Genomic DNA, 20,361 nt, shown 5'->3' with positions numbered 1-20,361 from the left:
TTTCTACCACTACTACTACTACTACTACTTTTTCTACTACTACTACTACTACTACTACTACCACCACCACCAATAATAATAATAATAATAATAATAATAATAATAATAATAATAAACTGATTTTTATGACACATCCTGTTAAATGTACAGAATGCCCCTTCCATTTACTCCCATTATCAGGTCTCACTCCAGCTTCAATAATTTATTTCACCTCGTCAGGAGTACCTCAGCTTAAACAGGTGTGGCCGTTCCCGCCTACATGCATATATACATTGATTTACATACATACTGCTATCCTATGACTTCTGGCATGTCAGGGAAGATACAGTACACAGCGGTTGCAGTCATGCTACACAATATGCAGTGTACTGTAGTGGCTAAATCACTGCAAACACCTTTTTTTATTTTAAAATTTAATGTTTTTGTTAAACACTGAAGCGCACATGGTAATATCTGGCAACGAGAGGGGGCTTTTTCATCCGGAGATTCTACTGTTACTGTGCCAGCAGATGCTGCTTTTGATTAATCGAGGGGCACAGCTGCTATTTATAGTTATAAACAATGACATTATTTAGCTGTCAGATGTCCCGGCAGGATAAACAAAACTTTGAAGATTGAATGAACCATCCTTCAATCGCTCTTCCCTCCTTTTATTTACTTATTTACTTATTTACATATTCCTGCCATTCGTCAGAAGCATAAAGTCTGTCCGATAGGACAGCATGACAACAGCTCTTCGAGCTCTAACAAAATGCCTACAGCGCATCCCCAGATGGGAGGTATGCCTCTTCCTCTTCTTCCTTTCACTCACAGCTATCAAATAGAATAAACTTCACACTCCATTTTCTATCTTCTTCACCATCTATTTAATTGCCCTGGCAAAAAAACAGAAATCATGCCAGATTTCTACACTGTGAACAGCCTCCCCAGACTACAAAAGGGCATATGGTTCTGCCAAGTGATGATTGCTACAGTGGTCCAAAAGATAAATAATGATAGACAGTCTTTTTAGATCAGCTCAGTTCATTGTGCCATGATAATTCACTAAAGGAGTTCTTATGGGAGCAAACCGGGAGGCCAACTTCGAATAGCAATCAGCATTGTGGCAAAAAACGAAGAGCGTCAACTCCAATTCAAGCTCTCTCTCCATCACCATGCTTTTAATGTGTGGTGAATCAGGAGGGAAAGACGATGCTAGCACTGTGCTATCAAAGCCCTGCTATCAAAGACTGTCATTCTATAGCGATGTAGCAGCAGCTGATATAAGAGTGAAACAGATGTTCATTATGGATGAGAACAAAGAAAAGATACACAAAAGAAGCAGTAGAAATGAGCTGCATCACATTACACTGCAATTACCGCTACTCTGGACTTCACATACTGTATCATCATACTGTATGAATGAATGGTAGAATGACAGCATCCTCTTTTATTTCTTTTATTTCTGAACATCTCATTTATTGCATTTTATAGATAATTTGTGATGGAACAATTTTTACATTGATTTCAGGTGTGCTTTTGCTTCCAATGATGTCGCCACACATTATGGGTGAACACTCATATAGCTTTTATTGAGCCTTTTCAATCCCCTCCTTGTTGTGGCCACGATTGGTCGATTCTGCATCATGTAAACCTGGAATGCCCAAATTCAAAAAGCTTTGGTTTTATTTCAATGGAACCTAGTATGGTGGATCAAATATACTGAAAGGTCCAATCAATAATTAAATTCATCCCACTCATAGTTATATCATGCTAGACAGACCAAGAGCACTGAGCAGAGTCCTGCATCGGGTCGGGTACCCAAATAGATGCTGAAACGGGTGGGTTTTACAAATACTGAATTTTGTAGGTGGGTAGCACGTGAATAAGCGGTCATTTTTAGTAGTCTTTTATTTGTTACGTAATGAACATAGGCTACTGTTCCTGCACAGCATGCACAGGGCGATTCTACTTTGTCATACTGATGTTTTTTTTTTTTTTTCTTCTCATATTTGTCTCATATTACTAATATTTTGGCACTTATTTCCTTTAGAAGCCTTGTTGGCTTGCGCTATAGGAATACTTTCGATTTGTGTTATTTTTCACGGGCACGGGTGGGTAACGGGTAGAATATTAACGGGTCCGGGCGGGTACGGATTTAACTTTGAAATAACCACGGGTTCGCGGGTGGGTGGGTGCGGTTCTCAAAAAACGGACCCGTGCAGGACTCTGGCACTGAGCAGTGCTATTAGTAGTAGTGAGTATGTTAAAGGGAATGATGTGGCAAAATACACTATTAGGGCAATTCACAACCAATATTTTTTTAGGGTAATCTATTATGTATTAATGCTTCTTAACTTAAATACATAAATAAGTGATTTTAAAACAAACACATGGATATAGGATGACTCTACAACTTAAAGCCCAAAAACACCTTAACTACGGTGGAAAGCTTATATAAGGCCTTCCATAAGTGAAGCTAGCTAACTCGCAGCAACGTGCAGTAGCTGTAAATGACTAAAGTGTGCTGTTGTAACCTGTGGCTGTACCATGATCTACATCCCTTCTCTCTGTAAATGTGGACATGCATGTCTGATCTGAAATCAAGGGGAATGGATTTATAAAAAAATGGGATGTTTTATCTGTATATGTATTGCAGAAACTGTTCAAAATGACTCAACAGTGAGCTAAAGGAGCTAGCAGTGCTAAGGCAGTGCCTGAATTAGCCTGCAGTAAAGATGGGAATGGCACTGTTGCGCTTGTTTTCCCTACAGCTCTGCAGAAACTAACCAAGGTTAAACTCTCTGCCTTCTCCACAGATCCACAGTAGGGCAAACGGCTGCTGACTGGCACACAGGCAGTGATACTACACACACATACGTACGTGTGTATGTGTGTATTTCTGTAGGGCCTCATTATAGAACATGTTTACATTTCCATAGTGTGCAAAGCATGTCTCTAAGCACCTTCTCCACTGACTTGGAATCTGGGTTAGTAACTAGTATGAAGACACCTACAGGTTCAGTGCCGGGAGTGTGTGTGTGTGTGTGTGTGTGTGTGTATAAAAAAGACTGGGATAAAGGAAGTGACAGGATGAAGAACAAGCGAGGACGGAGAGAGAGTGGAAAACAAGGTAGAGCATGGAAATTCATATATATACACACGTCCAAAAATGTATGGACATCCATTTTAATGAATGCATTCAGCTACTTCAAATCACAAGCACTGTTGCTGTTTGTGTAGTCCTTAGTACTTGCAGAGAAGTACTGCCAAAAGAATAGAACTCTCTGGAGCAGATAAACATGAACCTACAGCTTTCCTGATTGAACATGGACATTTTCTTTTAATTGAACCCTTACCTGTTAGATGTAAGTTATTCCAATGCACTAAATATTGATAGAATAATTAGTCATGGAGTTAAGAATATATAATAAAAATATTCACACTGCTTGTAAAGAAAGATCTTTTTTGTAATTAAGCATGCACCGGGTAAAACTGACCCAGGAACACCATTGCTGTTCTTGACAAATGAACATAGCGGGAGGATTAACACTGTTTGTTGATTTTGCAGGAAACAATGGCTGAGCAAGTTACAATAGTGTTTAAACATCACAAGACTCGTTTTGCATTTTTACATCACATACAAAGTTTTACAAAGCTTGTTTAAAAAGTATGAGATGTGAATAAGTGACCTTACCAACAATACTCTTATAGTTGAACGCAATCAAATTCTCACAATTCTCACAAATTCTCTGGCCGTTAGAAATAGTTTCTCCAACAAAAGCAAGATAAACTATTTTCTTCAATACCTTAGATTTGAGTAAATACAAAAAACAAGAGGGGGTGTCCCATTACTGTCCTATTGTCCACATATAAGTGAGTATGGAGAAGAAAGAGAAGAGAGTGGACATAGCTGCTATTGCTATTGAGTGTGGCCTGTTGTTTATCCTCATTAATTTACGTACAGGCTATTCTGTGAAATGGCTAATCAAGCTAGGCGCAATTAAGCGGATGCGTTAAGAAGCCCTGACTTTTCCTCCTGACTCGCTTGATGAGGCCCGATGATAATTGAGTCTCTCGAGGTCTTCCTCTCTCTCTCTCTCTCTCTCTCTCTCTCTCTCTCTCTCTCTCTCAGGAGTTTAATCGGTAGCAGGTTGGTGCTGTAGCTTACTCAAGAGAGAAAAAAACAGCAGCATCACACATTTGCACATCTAGATAGATACCGTGGTGTCCAGCTGTCTTTTCCATGCTGTGGTGTGCTGGGGAGGAAGCATGAAGAAGAGGGACGAGATGTGTCCGAGAGGAGGACACTGCACTAACTAACTGAGCTCCATCATGGATGATAATGTTCATCCATTGCATTCCATCATCATGGACTAAAGGAGCAGTTTCAGTGGCAGGTTCTTGTCACAGAGCTGCTCTACAGACAGACTGAGAAGACTGTTTGTCCCGAGAGCCATCAGACTCTTCAACTCCTCCCAGTGGAGCCGGAAGAGAGAGGAGGACAGATGAGGAATGAGTCTCATATGTGCTTTCTTAATCACAGCCTTTTTAGCTGTACTGGAAAAACACCCTACACATCTACACTCTGGGACTCTTTTGCCTTTTTTGCATTTTTACTGTATATACTGTTCATTTGCACCCCTGGACACTACACTGCACACCTAACTTAAATACAATACTTGCACAGGTTTATGTTTAATATTGTCATATCTGCTGATACCTCCTATATTTAATTTATTATTTTACTGCACTACCTCATATCTACGACTGATTACGTCCACACTTTCTATAGTTTTTGTATTCATATATTCATGTATATATTTTTAAGTCTCAGTTTAGAATTTTATAGTTTAGAGAGTTAACATCATCCACAACTACTCAAAGACGTTTTGAATGAAGCACCATCATTCTGGGAAAAAAATTCCCACTGCTCCACAGTTTGCCATCAAGCATAGTGCCTTAAGGTTTATGATAGTCTCGTCTGGAGAGTAATTTACGTTTGGCAGTACTAATCTCCTAGTACTAAGTACTAAAGTTGTATGTATATTTTTTACAAATGTCAGGACAGGAAGGATGTTATTTAAAGTAGCTGCATGCATTTGTTAGAAAAGGAGCCACAGATACCTGAAAATCTAAAATTTTGTTTTAAAGTATGTCAAAAGTCTAGCTCAACTGTCTGTAACTTGTCAAAGAAAACTCTGTTTGTTTCAGCTTGATCCAGACCAAGACCTCTCTTTGGTCCAATAATCCAAGGTCTTTCACAAGTTAGAAGGACCAGACCACACAAGCTGGCTATAAAAAGCCCACCCTGCCCCAGGGTACCAAAGAAAAAACATCCAGTAAAATCACTTTAGTAAAACATCTTTTCAGCTATTGCCTCTGCGCTATGCCACGAGACTAAAGACCTGCTTGGCGCTTCCTTTTGACACATATGATCACTGAAAGATAAATGGCTGGATGTGTGGCTTTATTGAAGATCCTCTGCCCCAGCCAGTTCCTCCCAGACAGGATTTCATTAGTGCGGGTGAGATTGGCCCAGGTGCTTCACTGGCAGCCACGTATCCCACTCAGGCCTCATACTGAGAGAAGATCATATTCATTATGTCTTGGAAAAACAGAAAAGTGATTCCCTCACTGGGCTTATTATGCACAGTCCCATCTGGCTCCAGGAGATACCGTAAATTCAGACATAACCAAATTAACCTTGTCAAAGCTTTCGCTTTCCTTGGGATGTGTGGCCTGTGCTTTTCTTCAAGCGTATGTCAGCAATCTGGTAACAGTGATGAACTTCTGGTGATAAGCGAAGAGAGTTGCTGCCTAAATTTGTGGTCAGAATAGTCATAGTGCGTTGATGAATGACCTAAACACTATAAATTGCTGATCCCTCAGATAACAATGGCTGATATAACAACATTGGTACACAACGCCACTTAAAAATGCCACTGGGTTCAGAGGCATCTGGCATAGACGATCACACTATAGAAACATATGATCTGATGATGATGAATCAGCATTTCAGATGTTTTTAAAAAGAAATGCATGGAACAAGTCTGAATTTGTCATGCCAAGCCAGGGTTTGTCATGCCATGGTATGGGGTTGCGTCAGTACGTTTGTAATGGCAGCAGGAAAGTATATCATGATGATGGAGCAACATATGCTGCTTTGAAGACCACATATTTCCCATCCTTGATATATACGTATATATTGGTAACGCTTTACTTGGATGGTCCATTTTATGGCCTTGTTGATGCTCAACTGTCATTCAACTAACACTGAATTGAATGTCCATTAAATTTAACTTAACCCTATGTTGAATGTAAATGATTCAAAATAGAATCTAACCCTACACCTAACCCTAACCTTAACCCTTAATCAACCATAAAATCTAACCCTACACCTAACCCTAACCTTAACCATTAATCAACCATAAAATCTAACCCTACACCTAACCCTAACCTTAACCCTTAATCAACCATAAAATCAAACCCTACACCTAACCCTAACCTTAACCCTTAATCAACCCTAAAATCAAAACCTACACCTAACCCTAACCTTAACCCTTAATCAACCATAAAATCTAACCCTACACCTAACCCTAACCTTAACCATTAATCAACCATAAAATCAAACCCTACACCTAACCCTAACCTTAACCATTAATCAACCATAAAATCTAACCCTACACCTAACCCTAACCTTAACCCTTAATCAACCATAAAATCAAACCCTACACCTAACCCTAACCCTAATCCTTAATCAACCATAAAATCTAACCCTACACCTAACCCTAACCTTAACCCTTAATCAACCATAAAATCTAACCCTAAACCCAATCCTAAAATATTAAGATAAGAGTTTGGATTAGAGTTAAATGTTGGGTTATATTCAATAGAGAATCATTTACTTTCACCTTTTAGTTCATTTGCATTTAATAGACATGTAGTTAAATGTTAGTTGAGTGTCAGTTGAGCGTCAGAGGCCATCAAATGGACCATCCATGTAAAGTGTTACCTTTATTTTTTAACAAGACAATGTAAAACCACATGCTGCACACATTACAATGGAATGGCTACAGAAGTACATCAACACTACTGTACCTTGTAACTAATTTTCCCTCATTTTGGGTTGTAGAATAAAGTTTTAAAGCATAATGAACCGCTGAATATGAACCTCTCTGCACACATTCTTCTTCTCAAACTGATTGAGAAGCAAAAATATACATTCGCCTCACTCTCTGGGACCTAATCTTGCCCTACTCCTTACAGCAGGCAAGGTTGACTCAGAGCTACAGCTAAAAGGCTATTAGTTTGCCCTTAAACCAAGCCCTTGTGTTAATATTTATATTAACAGTCATGAAATATGGAAAGATGGGGCGGTGGGGAATTTAAATGGAGGTAAGCAGGAAAAGTGCACGGAGAGGGATAATCATGAATAATAATAAAGGAATGCTCTACAAGTTGAGAGGGTGCAAGTGTGACATTAAGAATCTACAACATGTGATGCTGAACATTTAGCATATCCCCCTAAACAGCCTGTGTTGCACAGCTCCCAACAGGTTTGCCATAGCAGCCGGAAATTGAACCAGACAACTAATTTGTAAGACAAATCAGGCCTTTTGAGGGTACCAAGCCAGTTTTAGCAAATATTTAGAACTGGACATGGCACTGTTGGGATTTGCTGTTGGGAGTGGTTGTACATTTGAGGGATTGTGATGTGATTAAAAATATATCACAGCTCTATAACTCCCATAAGTATATGTACCTCGATTAATTTAATTCAATGCCTTATGTGGAAAGCCTAAGCAGCAGTCCTCCAGTCGGTGAAGCGTGGTAATACATGCAATAACTGACCTCTCCAGAAGTAAAGGGTTATAATACTATTTAGAAGAAAGATATGAGGCTCATAACATTTCTAAAACAAGAAGCCTATGTTTGCACATGGCAGCCTCCTGCAAATTGATGATTCAGAAGTGCATCAGCCAGGTTGGCCGACGTTGTTCGGCGAAGTTATATATATATATATATATATATATATATATATATATATATATATATATATATATATATATATATATATATATATATATATATTGCTTTCAAATGCCATGGAACGGAGCTGGATATTGGAAATCGCTAACCGAAAGCACATTAGCTTGGGTGGCAGAGCTAAAAGCGCACAGGTGTCAATGTCCTCAGCATCGCCTTCATCAGAGCTGAAGCGCGATCCATAAATCATTACGAGGTACAGGTCAGCTACGCTTGCCTAACCGCGATCCATTACCACAGTAATATATTTCTTTAAAAGGTCAGCTCTAAATTTGGTGCGTTCAAGTTACCTTTCGTCCACTCCCTATGAAACGCCCACTCGGTGTCACCAAATCCTCCATCACACCCTCACATCGCGTCTGAAGCAATCAGTCTGTTTCTAAACGCCAAAATGAGCTTGGCTTGGTTATTAGCATCATAGTCAGCTCTGCTGAAGAACAACAATAGGGTAATAAAACAGAGGCTGGGGAGGGGGAGATGCACAAATCAATACCAGACCAGATGCCTTCTGCTTGCCTGGAAGAAGGTTCTTTGCGGCCAAGCATCAGCCTCAACAAATCAGAGACTCCAAAGGAGGCCTGCAGGGTGAAAAGGCGATGCAATCTCTCTGCTGGATATCTCGGCCCAATTAGATGCATCTAAAGCAGATAAGATAGTAGGAGCCCCATGAAGAAATGCCTGTAAATGTCTACTGTACACTAAGTGCAATTTGTTTAAAGTTCAGATGGCCATCGCATGGCACAGGACCAAGATCTGGGTTGAAAGTGAAAGCCTATTTACCGTACAGTCACTGATATAGTCAGGATATATACATATATATTACTTTTCTAGTTCTTCGATCTTAATGTCTGTCTTTCCATAAATACATGCAGAAGAATGCTAATGCTTGGAACAGACTACACAATTTTAGCCCGATTTTGTCGGCGCAGACACATTGCATTACATTGCACATATGAATTTCATTGTCACGAGCGATAAAGCTCCGTGTAGTGTGACACAGTCAAAGATCAGTAATTTGACGTGAGCGACGGCGTCGGAGCGTCCAACGGAAAGACTCAAGCATGTTATATATTGTTTTTCTTTTATCGCCTAGTTTGACACATGCTGCTCCGCCCCTGCTCCCTGACTCTGACCAATAGGAGCGTTTTAAGGCGCACAGATATAAACACGGGAAAAGAAAGCAGGACGGTGCTTTCATCTAATAATCTACTTAATCTATGAGGTATTCTGTTTACATTCACTGAAACCTAAGTAGCTACATCTTTATCATACCTTAAGTTCTCTCTGGAGAACAAAAAGCATGTAATGTCCATTCGTGTCACCCAGGAACCCAGGAATGATCCCACAGTCGCTTTTCCCCCTTTTTTTTTTAGTTTCTTCAGCACAAAAGCGCTACTTCCATCACATAAAGCGCTTCTGTAGCATGATTATCAGATTCTATGCTTCTCCCCCATGATGACCTATGAACTCACGCGAAGACGCGGACGATGATTGGTTGGTGACTAACGTGTAGTGTTGCCAGTCCCCCGAGAACGACGCAAACCGAAGATAACTGCTTAATCTGACATGGTGAACATTGTGAGGGACAAAAATGTTGTGCAGTCTGAGCTTGGCATAAAGCAAAGCTATGGCAGAAATCCCTCTAACATGAGAGCAATTTTCAGCCTCCATTGGACACAATACTAGTATATTTTCCATGACATCTGAAATCAGTTTAGGGCACATCATACAGTGTACATTTTACAGAAATGCATCTTTATAGAAACAGAAGTGTGACATAGACAAATTATGTGGCACTTCACACCTGTAACCTGCATTGCAGTTGTGTTATTCTGCAACATTACCATATGACTTTCTTTAAGAAATGCTTAACAGAGAAGCTACAACTAGATCAATAAAATCAATAAAATCGAGCATTAAGTCTGGGAATCTTGCACTAGGACCTTCCCAAACTTGCATGACAACCCTCATTTAATTTGTGCAATTGACTTAAAAGGTCACTAATTGCCTTAATTAGCCCTCACCGGCTAATGCCCAAAAGAAAGAAAGAAAAAAGGACATGTCCAATCTGTATCCGCAAGACAGAGCTTGAGGTTTGCGTGTGAAAGCAGAGGTTTGAAACGCTGGCTGTTGTCTCCGTCCCTTGCGAGTAATTTGTGAGCATGCCAAGCTTCTGCGAGCTTGTGCTAGTCAGTGACATTATTAGGCTATAGGCATTAGGAGTTTTCTTGCATGCTGCGCACACAGCAAAAAGAGTCTGCATCCTCCATCAGTACGGGTTCCTCCTGAAGTCTGGAAATGTTTTTGCTGTCCAACATCCTAAAGGTTACAGTATCTTAAGGGTCAGCCAATATTCTGTATGTTCCCTGTCCATATTAGGAAGCTAATTTAGTAAGGGGAAACAGCTTTTTCTTTTCTAGGTTGCTGTACCTCACAGCAAAGGGGATGAAGCAAAGGCATGTGTGTTTTTGTGTTTTGTGGGGATGTGCCAGGCTGGCTGGGCACGATTCATAGGCAATGCAGGATGTGAAAAAAGATGAACTTGAGGCGACTGCAGTGCTTGTGCTTGGGAGGTTAGCACTTCCCACTTTTCCCCCACATTTTATCATCATAGAATGACATAAAATGTTGAACTTCATCATCTACCCAGTAAGGAAGCATAAGAGTTTGTGAATCGAGTTCACTTTCTTTTGTGAAAATGAGTGCAAGTGAAACAGCAAGACAAGCCCCAAAAAAGAACATGGTAATGTCCAGGTGACGTCCAAACTAATTCTAGTTTTGTGATTTGCTAGTGTCCTTTTCACTACTAGAAGCATGCGGTGGTGTACAGAGGTAATCCAGCATTTCCAGGATGGCACATACATTTGTGCTGTTGCAAGATTAGCTGCGTCTCCCAGCACAGTCTCAAGAGCATGGAAGAGATGCAAGGACACAGGCCATTACACAAGAAGAGCAGGACAGGGCCATAGAACTGCATAAACCAGAAGGCCAGAAGGAGAAATATATTTGAAGTCACGGGCCACAGATTCTATAATAAAACAAATAATGAAATATACCACTTTAAATAATACATTTTCCTGATTACTTTCATTTAGACATTATTTTACTTGACTTACTATCTTTATCTATCTTTGACAGTGTTGTGTAAACTAAGATTTTTCAAATTGATGTTTCATTTCATGATGTCTCTTAATATTAAACTCCTTAATTACGGCAACTTTTAGACTCTTTGGCCTGTTTTTCTGTGCTACAACTGCGCACTCTCTCCGCTTTCAGACTCTTTGGCCCGTTTCTGACACCTAGCGTTCAAACTTTGAATCTCACATTATAAAAACCTGCTTAACAGCGGGACAACTTTCATTCTATTTCTAAAATACCTCGCGGGCCGCTCCAAAAAAGGAAACGGGCCGCAAATGGCCCGCGGGCCGTAGTTTGGACACCCCTGCCTTAATGTATTTGTGAATGTGTATAATAAAAGATGATTTGAAGAGTGACACTGACTTTGGCTGTGGGTTCTACAACATAAGGGTTCCAATGTTCAAGGCGTTGGTGTATAACACTTACTGTTCTGTCAAGCCGTCTGACACTCGGACCATCAATGCAACAAGCAAGCTATAAGATAAAAGCACTAGAATGCACACAAACACACAAAGATACACAGCAAAATGGATTTCTCACAGATGTTTAATGAATTCCTCTCTCGCTCTTTTCTCCTCAGCTCGCTCCCTCACCAGCGTATGCCACAGGAGGCAGCCACATGTACTCACTGAATAACAATTACAATCAATCTGTTACACCACTTGGCTGAACATATCATACTCTACCTACCTCGCTCTCTCTGGCTCTCTCGCTCTCGCTCTCTCTCTCTCGCTCTCTCTCTCTCTCTCTCTCTCTCTCTCTCTCTCTATCTCTCTCTCAGCAGGTTTATGTGCAGTACTAGCACGAACAGGAACCATCCACGTATCCCGTGCTGCTACTTTCACAACCCACAGTGGTCTCCGCAAATATGGAATATGGGCACAACTGGTAAAAATGCAAACAAGCAAAGCAAGCTGGGAAAAAAAACATTCTTTGATGCTCCTCCTTTTGATCTTTCAGTCAAAATATTAGCAACATTTATTTGAAGTACAATGATTGAAGGAAAATAAAAAAAGATCAATTGGATCAAGAAAGAAGTTCTCTCAAATCTCAAGTTTCTCACATCTGTGGGACACTCCCTTCATCTGACACTTTGTGCAAACTCACTTTGCTCTGGGCCTTTATCGGTAATGCTTAATGCGTTTTAAAAACTCATGGCATTTTCCACAAAGCATCTTTCTCAATTCCTCAGCTTGTGAAATTGATGTACGTAGATCAGGGGTGTCCAAACTACGGCCCGTGAGGTGTTTTAGAAATAGAATGAAAGTTGGCCCGCTGTTAAGCAGGTTTTTATAATGTGAGATTCAAAGTTTGAACGCTAGGTGTCAGAAACGGGCCAAAGAGTCTAAAAGCGGAGAGAGTGCACAGTTGTAGCGCAGAAAAAAGAGCCAAAGAGTCTAAAAGCGGAGAGAGTGCGCAGTTGTAGCGCAGAAAAATGGGCCAAAGAGTCTAAAAGTTGCTGTAATTAAGGAGTTTAATATTGAGAGAAATCATGAAATGAAACATCAATTTGAAAAATCTTAGTTTACACAACACTGTCAAAGATAGATAAAGATAGTAAGTCAAGTAAAATTATGTGTAAATGAAAATCAGGAAAATGTATTATTTAAAGTGGTATATTTCATTATTTGTTTCATTACAGAGTCTGTGGCCCGTGGCTTGAAATAGATTTCTCCTTCTGGCCCCCAACAAAAAAAGTTTGGACACACCTGACGTAGACTATCCTCTTGAGGTCACCCAACAAGTTTTCTTAGAGGTTTAGGTCAAGGGACTGGAATGGTCATGGTGACATTGCCCAGTGTACGCTTCCAGACTGTTCATAAAGACAAGTTTACATGGGAAATCTGTTCAGACTAGATGGAATCTTTAGGTCCCTCACTTTTAGGTTTCCTCACGATGTTTGCCTCTGTAAACCTCCATGTTGCTTACTGTCTTGTATGCCAGACAATGTGGGACTTTTCCTGTTAAAGAAGATAGCTTTTAAGCAAGGAACCTTAACAGATTTTGGGGCAATAGTCAGAAATCTACATTGTATTGCTGGGCGATAAAACGATTAACGATAGTTATCGAGGAAAATATATATATATATATTGTGATAACTATGATAAGCTGGACGATAGGATTCGATAAACTTTATTTTCTATTTCCCGTTTAAGTAGCGCTGTGAACAGGCGCAGCACGAGATCAGACAGCGGAGCTAACACTTGTTAAGTAATGTAGTCTAGTCTACTGAAAGCCAGTAATGTTAGTATGAATCTGTAGTGCAGTAGAAGTGAATCATTTCAGAAACATCCCACCTCCATTACAGGTCACTTGCTTTAAAATATTTAAATGTTAGCATAATTTAAATGCAACAAAACTTAAAGGCTACTATTTTAATAAACATTAGCAGTAAATAATTTCAAAATAACAACAAATATAAAATAGAAAAAAACAGTAACAGTAAAACACGTTATACATACTTTTAATATGACGAAAATTTATTAGACTAAAACTAGACTAAAATGTAACTAAAACTATTATACGTTTTAGTCAAAAGACTAAGACTAAACCGTATCAAAATCACCTGTCAAAATGAACGCTGTGATATATAGTCTTCTATTTTGCTGTATGTAGTTGCCTGTGGACCTGTGTGGATGTATAATGACTTCTTAAAGTTAATTTAAAAGCTGTCTGAGCACCTTGTGCCCACCTGGCAAGATGTGGACATCCTAGTGTCTGTCCATAAGACTCTGAGCCTGGTAGTGATTTTGACCATAACTCCCTTATTCTCTCACTTATGAGTAAAAAGAAACCTTTTAAGTGTAGCAGAAAGTGATTTGATTTATATCGTGATACATATCGATATCGGCTGATATGGAAAAATATATCGTGATAAGATTTTTTTTTTTTTTTTTTCCCATTTCTCCCAGCGCTCCTACATTGCAGGATGAGAAGTAACATTTGGCCCAAAGTGACTGAAGTGGTTGAAACGATGGTAATTGGCATGCACAAAGTGACAGGAGTTCACATACTTGAAGGTGTGAATTCATTAGGAGGAATCTTGGGCAAAGCATTGGCTTAATGTACAAGTACAAGTTGATATTTAAATAAGGCATTTAGGGATCTGCTGAAAAGAAACTTTGAAATCTGAGAATTGAAATGTATTTGAGGATGGGGTTTAAGTGCAGAGGTGAAGTATGGGAAGTATGGGAATGCCTTTCCTTTAGGAATCAGAACCGAGGGCAGCTTTATTCACTTTGTAGTCAAATCAGGGATTCAAGGAGCTGCAGGTAATAACTCCCTTCAAGCCACTGGAGAATCCGAATGTCCTTCAAAATAGAAGCATGGATTCCCTCGAGGCTAAGTGCAGAGGTGAAGTCTGAGGAAGGCTTTCTTTCGGGAATCGGAACACAGGGCAGCTCTACGCTCATTAGCCACTCTCCATTCCCCCACGTTAAGCCCTCTACCCAGAAGGCCCAAGCGAGACTGAAGCCCTGTTTCTGGATTAATGAGCATTACATAAGCTGCGGAGCTCTGCATCTCCCAGCAGGAGAGGTGTGGGCATACCTGTCCCCGTCGCATCCCTGTGGCTAGCACACGCCCAGACGCTAATGTACATTAGCCTCAGCGGGGTGAATAATTTATCCAGCTTGTCTGGGACAGCCATCTGCATAGCTAGCGCACCCCCCTGCTTATTTGTTCCCTCTGCTTCTGGAACATTCCAGGATAAGTGTGTCTGATAGCTGGTGGGAGAGTTATCCAAACTCAATCTAGCGAATGAATCGCAGCAAGGAAAAGAGAAAGAGAGAGAGAGGCTCTTCCAGGAAATAGAGGAAGAGGAGGAGGAGGAGGCATGTGATAAGAACAATAGAGGACAATGGAGGAAAGTAGGGCAGAGTAGAGAGAGAAATAAACAGAATTAAGAGAACAAGACAAGACAAGCAATACACAATTCCTAGAAGCTAAATGTAGAGATACACAAGATGCAATAAAAATGGATTAAAAAGATTTGATAGCAGTAAAATTAGTTGCTATTAAGTCTCAAAAGAGGGAGGTCTTCTAAATGTCAAAGATACCAAAAGATTGGATACTGAATGTATGTCTTCCATGAGTCCGGAGAGATGATAGGTCAAAAAAAAAGTCATAGTTGTGGCATGGACGTCCAGGATATAGATTGGGCTTTGAACTCATTCGGTAGTGAGAAGCTTAAATTATACACCACAATTATAATACTCAAGAATGCATTACAACCAACACACTAGGGGTGGGCAATATTATATCGTATACAATATATCGTGACACAGAAATATCATGATATTAAAAATCCATATCGTGATAATAGGGCTGTTCTGTCTTAAAAGTAGTCTATTATTTACTGTGAAGCTTTAGGTGTATTTATTGTATAATTGTTTTAGTTTGCAGTTTATATGCATGCACTAAATATTCTGCAATATTATTTGCTGCATTATATTATTTTATCATATATTATTTATTTCTGTTTTCCTTTATTGCCAAGTATATCGTTATCGCAAAAATACCCTGAAATATCATGATATTATTTTAGAGCCATATCGCACACCCCTACAACACACTACACAAACTTTTAAAGCAGCACCGTGTCAATTGTGTACAGGGTACTCTCTACCAGAACTGACCATCCACTTGGAGGATTGCAGTAGAGTGATCTTTCAGTTATTCAGGCTGTAAAAATGAAACCCTGAAAAGAATCCCTGAAAGAAACCCAAACAGAACCAGTGAGAACACAACAAGTGCACCTAGACATGGACCTGAACCAAAAAAGCCAATGCTAACACCACCATGATGCCCATATTTGACCAATATTGGCTCGGTACGCCAGTGCCAGAGATTTGAAATGGTTGAATTCTGCAATATCCCTGTAGTCCATAATACAAAAAAATAAAAAAAGCATAACTACAAGTGTAAATGGATTCCTAAAATATGCACTGCACCACTGCTTAGTGCTTAGGAAAGAAATAAAGTAAGAAAACACAGTCTTGACTTGGGTATATTAAAACCCAGAGTCATTAGCATCGTCTCGTACACCTGTGAGGGAGCGTCGGCAGTCGTTTGGAAATGAAAGTCATCCATAATTGTCTCTAAATGGCAAAAAGAAAAGTAGTAAAAAAAAAAAAAAAAAAAAAAAAAAAAAAAAAAAATCTGTTGCACTTAACATTTTGATCAAATGAACTGAGCTAAGTAATCAGTCTTACCCTCGCTCACTCTACTTCGCTTACATGCACACATCCACAAGCACACCCGTCCCCATCCACTTATCCCTCTCTCCCTCTTTCTTTTCTTTTCACTTTTGCATTAAGAGACAATAAACACTTAATCAGATTAGCTGCGATGCCACTGACATCTCCTTGAGCCATAGGCGCAATCAGCAGCGTGAGGAGGCTGTGGCTAATGTGTGCTGTTCTGTAGAGCTCCCCTCCGTTTGAATTAATTGTTTTAATTACGGCCTCGCTTGCCTGCTGAGCGCACAAACACACACCCTCTGCCAACTCCCAGGCAACAGGCATGGACACACACACACACACACATACACAAATACAGTGTGTGTACATATACACAAGAATGCACACACACACACACGTACATATATGCACCCACGCAAACAAATGCATTTCTGCACACACAGAAACACACACACATATACACTGATGACACCATGCTTAGCACCTAGCAAAAAGCATGGAATAAATACAGGGTCAAACTAAGCTTTCCAGTAGGTTGGAGCTCTGGAGACCAGAACAGTGAGAAAGTTCAGGGAAAAAAAATAAAAGAGAGAAAAGCTAAAAAAGTTAAAGAAAACCACGGGAATATAAAGGGTTAAATAAAAGATAAATAGTTAGTAGCTAATAGCTAATATTAATCTGTCTATAGAAACTAAGGGCATTGACAAAAAAAAAAAAAAGATTAGATATTATAAGCAATCAAATAATAAGTAATTAATAAAATATACTTTCTTTATGAGTCATTATTTTATAGGCCATTTCTAAAACTAAATGGCTTTAGAGTGTATCACTATAGCAATCAACTCTTAAAGTTGGTTGGTTGTTGGGGTTTTATTGCCACTCCAGCACAAATTTGGCTATTTGTTGCATACACTTGGTCTTAAATGCGTAGATATAGCACAGTTGATTCAAATATTACATAGGCCTCTACATGTGTGTCAAATTTGATGTTTAAGATTAAGATCTGATAAAAACTTTAAAATCTTCCCTGGTGTTTTTTTTTCCCCAAAAAGGTCCTTTATGTTCTGTTCTTGATAATAAAATTTTCTTATATGGTTATGGGCTGGACAGTCGATGCAACTCTTAAAGCACTATTATATTATATGTAATAATAAATATTTATATAAATACTCCCCTTACAGTAGGAGGAGTGCAATTCACGTTTACTCCACTGCAGCAAATACAAAGCATGCTTTGAGTTTTCTCTTGGTGACAAGCTGAGAGATACAAAAGCAAAATCTAAAAGAACTAAAGGAAGCACATCGACTGAGGTGAAAGAGTAATATCGCAGTAATATTAGATTTTACATTGTTATGTCGTCTAGGGTTATGCAATGTGAAGTTCTGGTGAGAGAATTGATGCATCTATACAAATTTTTGAACATAAAATTGAACATCAGTACATTACTGATATGCTGTGTGTGAGATTTTGCTGTATTAATGAAATGATAAAAAAAAGGAAATGTAAATATAATATTAAGGTCCTACATTATAGTAATTGTCCCTAAGTACTATGTAATTACACGGTATCAATCCATGTAACTACAGTGTAACTACTGATGAAGTACACATTGTTACAGATTAACTACAGAGGAACAGGTTATGTAAGTACACATGTGTATTAAGGTTCATTTTGACTTGTGTAAGTACACATGTGTACCAGTAAGTGTACTTACACATGAGTAACAATGTGTGTGTACTCAATCAGCTCTAATTACATACTAGACAATAGCTGATGGATAAGTTTATACTCAACTTATCTCACACATATATTACATATTATTATATGTAAGTACACATACAAGGTACATGGTACACACGTGTACTTACACAATTCAAAATTAACCTTAATACACATGTGTAATTACATAACCTGTACCTCTGTAGTTAATCTGTAACAATGTGTACTTCATCAGTAGTTACACTGTAGTTACATGGATTATTACCGTGTAACTACATAGTACTTACTATAAAGACACTTAATATACAGTGTGATCAATATTAATATGAATTTAATGAAATTATTCAATGAATTATTTACACTTAATTTTGGCATGGCTGTGAAAAGTTGAACAGTGGTTCAAGCATTCCACACAGATCTTCAGTTAACACGTGAGATGAGACACATATCCCAACTAACATGTATTTAAGCATTTAAATATACAATATATAAAGTATAATGTGCAGCACTTCAGTGATTCCTGGCTGCATGCATTTTAAGTCAGTGTGTATGGATGACTCACCAAATAAAATACGCTTTAACAGCCACCCCAGTCAGGAAGGAGGGCCGTAATTATTCATCCGTATTGACGGGTTACATTTCTGCGGTAGAGGCATGTTTTTTGATTAAGCAGATGCTTGTTTCACTTAGCAGTGCTACCGGTTCACCACTCCAGAACTTCCTCGCATTGAAATGCCTGTGATCGCAACTTCTGTAGAGATTTCATTCAGTCTACCAAAATAAACCGCGCTCGTACAAGAACCCCCACAGCAGTTAACCCTGATCACTATGCAAAATTTAGGCCGCGACGTGTTGTGCGTCAAGAATGTGAACACAAACTCAGAGGCAGATATGCTGTGGTTCTGAGAACTCTACTGAAAAATGTCAAGATAACTTCAGCTAGAAATAAAGAAAGGTGAAGGTTTTGCGTATTCAAATAAGCAGCACATGCATGTGGCAAAGAGGTACAAATACACACTCACTCAGTTCTGCACACGTCAAAGTTAATTCGGCGAGAGCAATGTTAAAATGTTCATTTCTCAGAATACTATGCAAATATTTCATATCAATTAATGAAGCAGCAGAGGGGAGCATGTGGGAGGATAACAAGCTGTGTGTGTTCTGGCCAAATATATATATATATATATATATATGGGGGAAATGAGAAAATAAAAACAATTTAAAAAAAGAATGGCGAAAGCACATGCTATTAATTCAAAGCACCACTGAAGCTGTGATTTTGGGTAAGAGATTGTGCCCAGGGCAAAACGGAGTAAGAAGGTGTTTTACTTAATTCATTTCCCTCCACTGCGTTTTAATGAGCAGCCCCCGCACTAGTCGCAGCAACACCTTTTTCAGAATCTTTTTGGCTGTATACTCAAGCCCCCACCCCCCCCTCGTGCACTGATTCACAGTACAAACAACAGTGCACAAACTGTTCAAATGTAGCCAGTGGCATTTATAACAAGATACCCACTAAGGGACAGGCCATGCTCAAATGTTGTGTCGCTCAAGCAGTAAGTGGGTATCAGAATCAACGGCAGGGAAAGTAAGTAAGGCCTTGGAGACTGACCAAGAAATCCAGTTTAAACTAAAGAGAGACAGAGATAGAAGGCTGAAAACACTGATCATCATACCGCTGAAAGAATTCTGCATGGAGGAGTGAAAATTTCTTCCAGTCGATTTCAGAAAACAGGTTACAGGAAACAGGAAACTGTTGAAAATGTTGCGTATGGACAATAAAGCACAGCTTGGAGGCTAACTCAAAAACTGAAAGGAGATTTTCCAATTAGGAAAATATAGTCTATGACACGGCTTAATCCCTGCCTAGGAAACTGACCAATGACCACCATCTCTTCAGCTATGCTTCAACTAGTCACAAAGACAAGGCTTTTATATCTGTTTAAGTTCAACTCAACTTGATTAAGATATTGGCATGTAGCACTACAATTGTTGAATGCTTGCTAAATCAATCTACAGATTGCTTAATAGATTTATTAAGGCACTATATATCGGCTGGTTAAATGGAGTCATTCAAATCATTCAAGCAGTTTTAACCTAGGAACAATGTTGAACATTTTATGCATTTTATGGACAGCCCGGAGTGACGGCAACGAGGTAGAAAGGGTTAGCAACCCAACCTGCATCTTCTGAGAGGGAGAACCCATTTTCACAAGCTACAGATCAACCTACGAAGTTATACCCCCAGGGATCCCCGAGAGGGGGGGAGGATGAG

The 20,361-nt window shown here is 39.3% G+C and overlaps 1 protein-coding gene and 1 long non-coding RNA gene across 4 annotated transcripts in view; one reads left to right on the top strand and one right to left on the bottom strand.

Annotated features, from left to right (window-relative positions):
- ctnna2 (catenin (cadherin-associated protein), alpha 2) overlaps positions 1-20,361 on the bottom strand; it is a 622,967-nt gene that overhangs the window by 379,354 nt on the left and 223,252 nt on the right. The gene's annotated exons all lie outside the window — the stretch shown is intronic.
- LOC125787714 (uncharacterized) overlaps positions 1-20,361 on the top strand; it is a 350,969-nt gene that overhangs the window by 315,297 nt on the left and 15,311 nt on the right. Inside the window, exon 2 of one of the 2 annotated variants that reach the window (XR_007429491.1) lies at positions 12,411-12,488. The exons of the other annotated variant lie outside the window; for it this stretch is intronic. This is a non-coding gene — a long non-coding RNA (uncharacterized LOC125787714). The remainder of the gene's footprint in view (positions 1-12,410; positions 12,489-20,361) is intronic. 2 annotated transcript variants of the gene reach the window in all.

The sequence above is a fragment of the Astyanax mexicanus genome, chromosome 25, assembly GCF_023375975.1.
Source record: "Astyanax mexicanus isolate ESR-SI-001 chromosome 25, AstMex3_surface, whole genome shotgun sequence".
Taxonomy (NCBI): domain Eukaryota; kingdom Metazoa; phylum Chordata; class Actinopteri; order Characiformes; family Acestrorhamphidae; genus Astyanax; species Astyanax mexicanus.
Note: the sequence above shows the minus strand (reverse complement) of the source record. Positions and strands in the feature narration are given on the sequence as shown.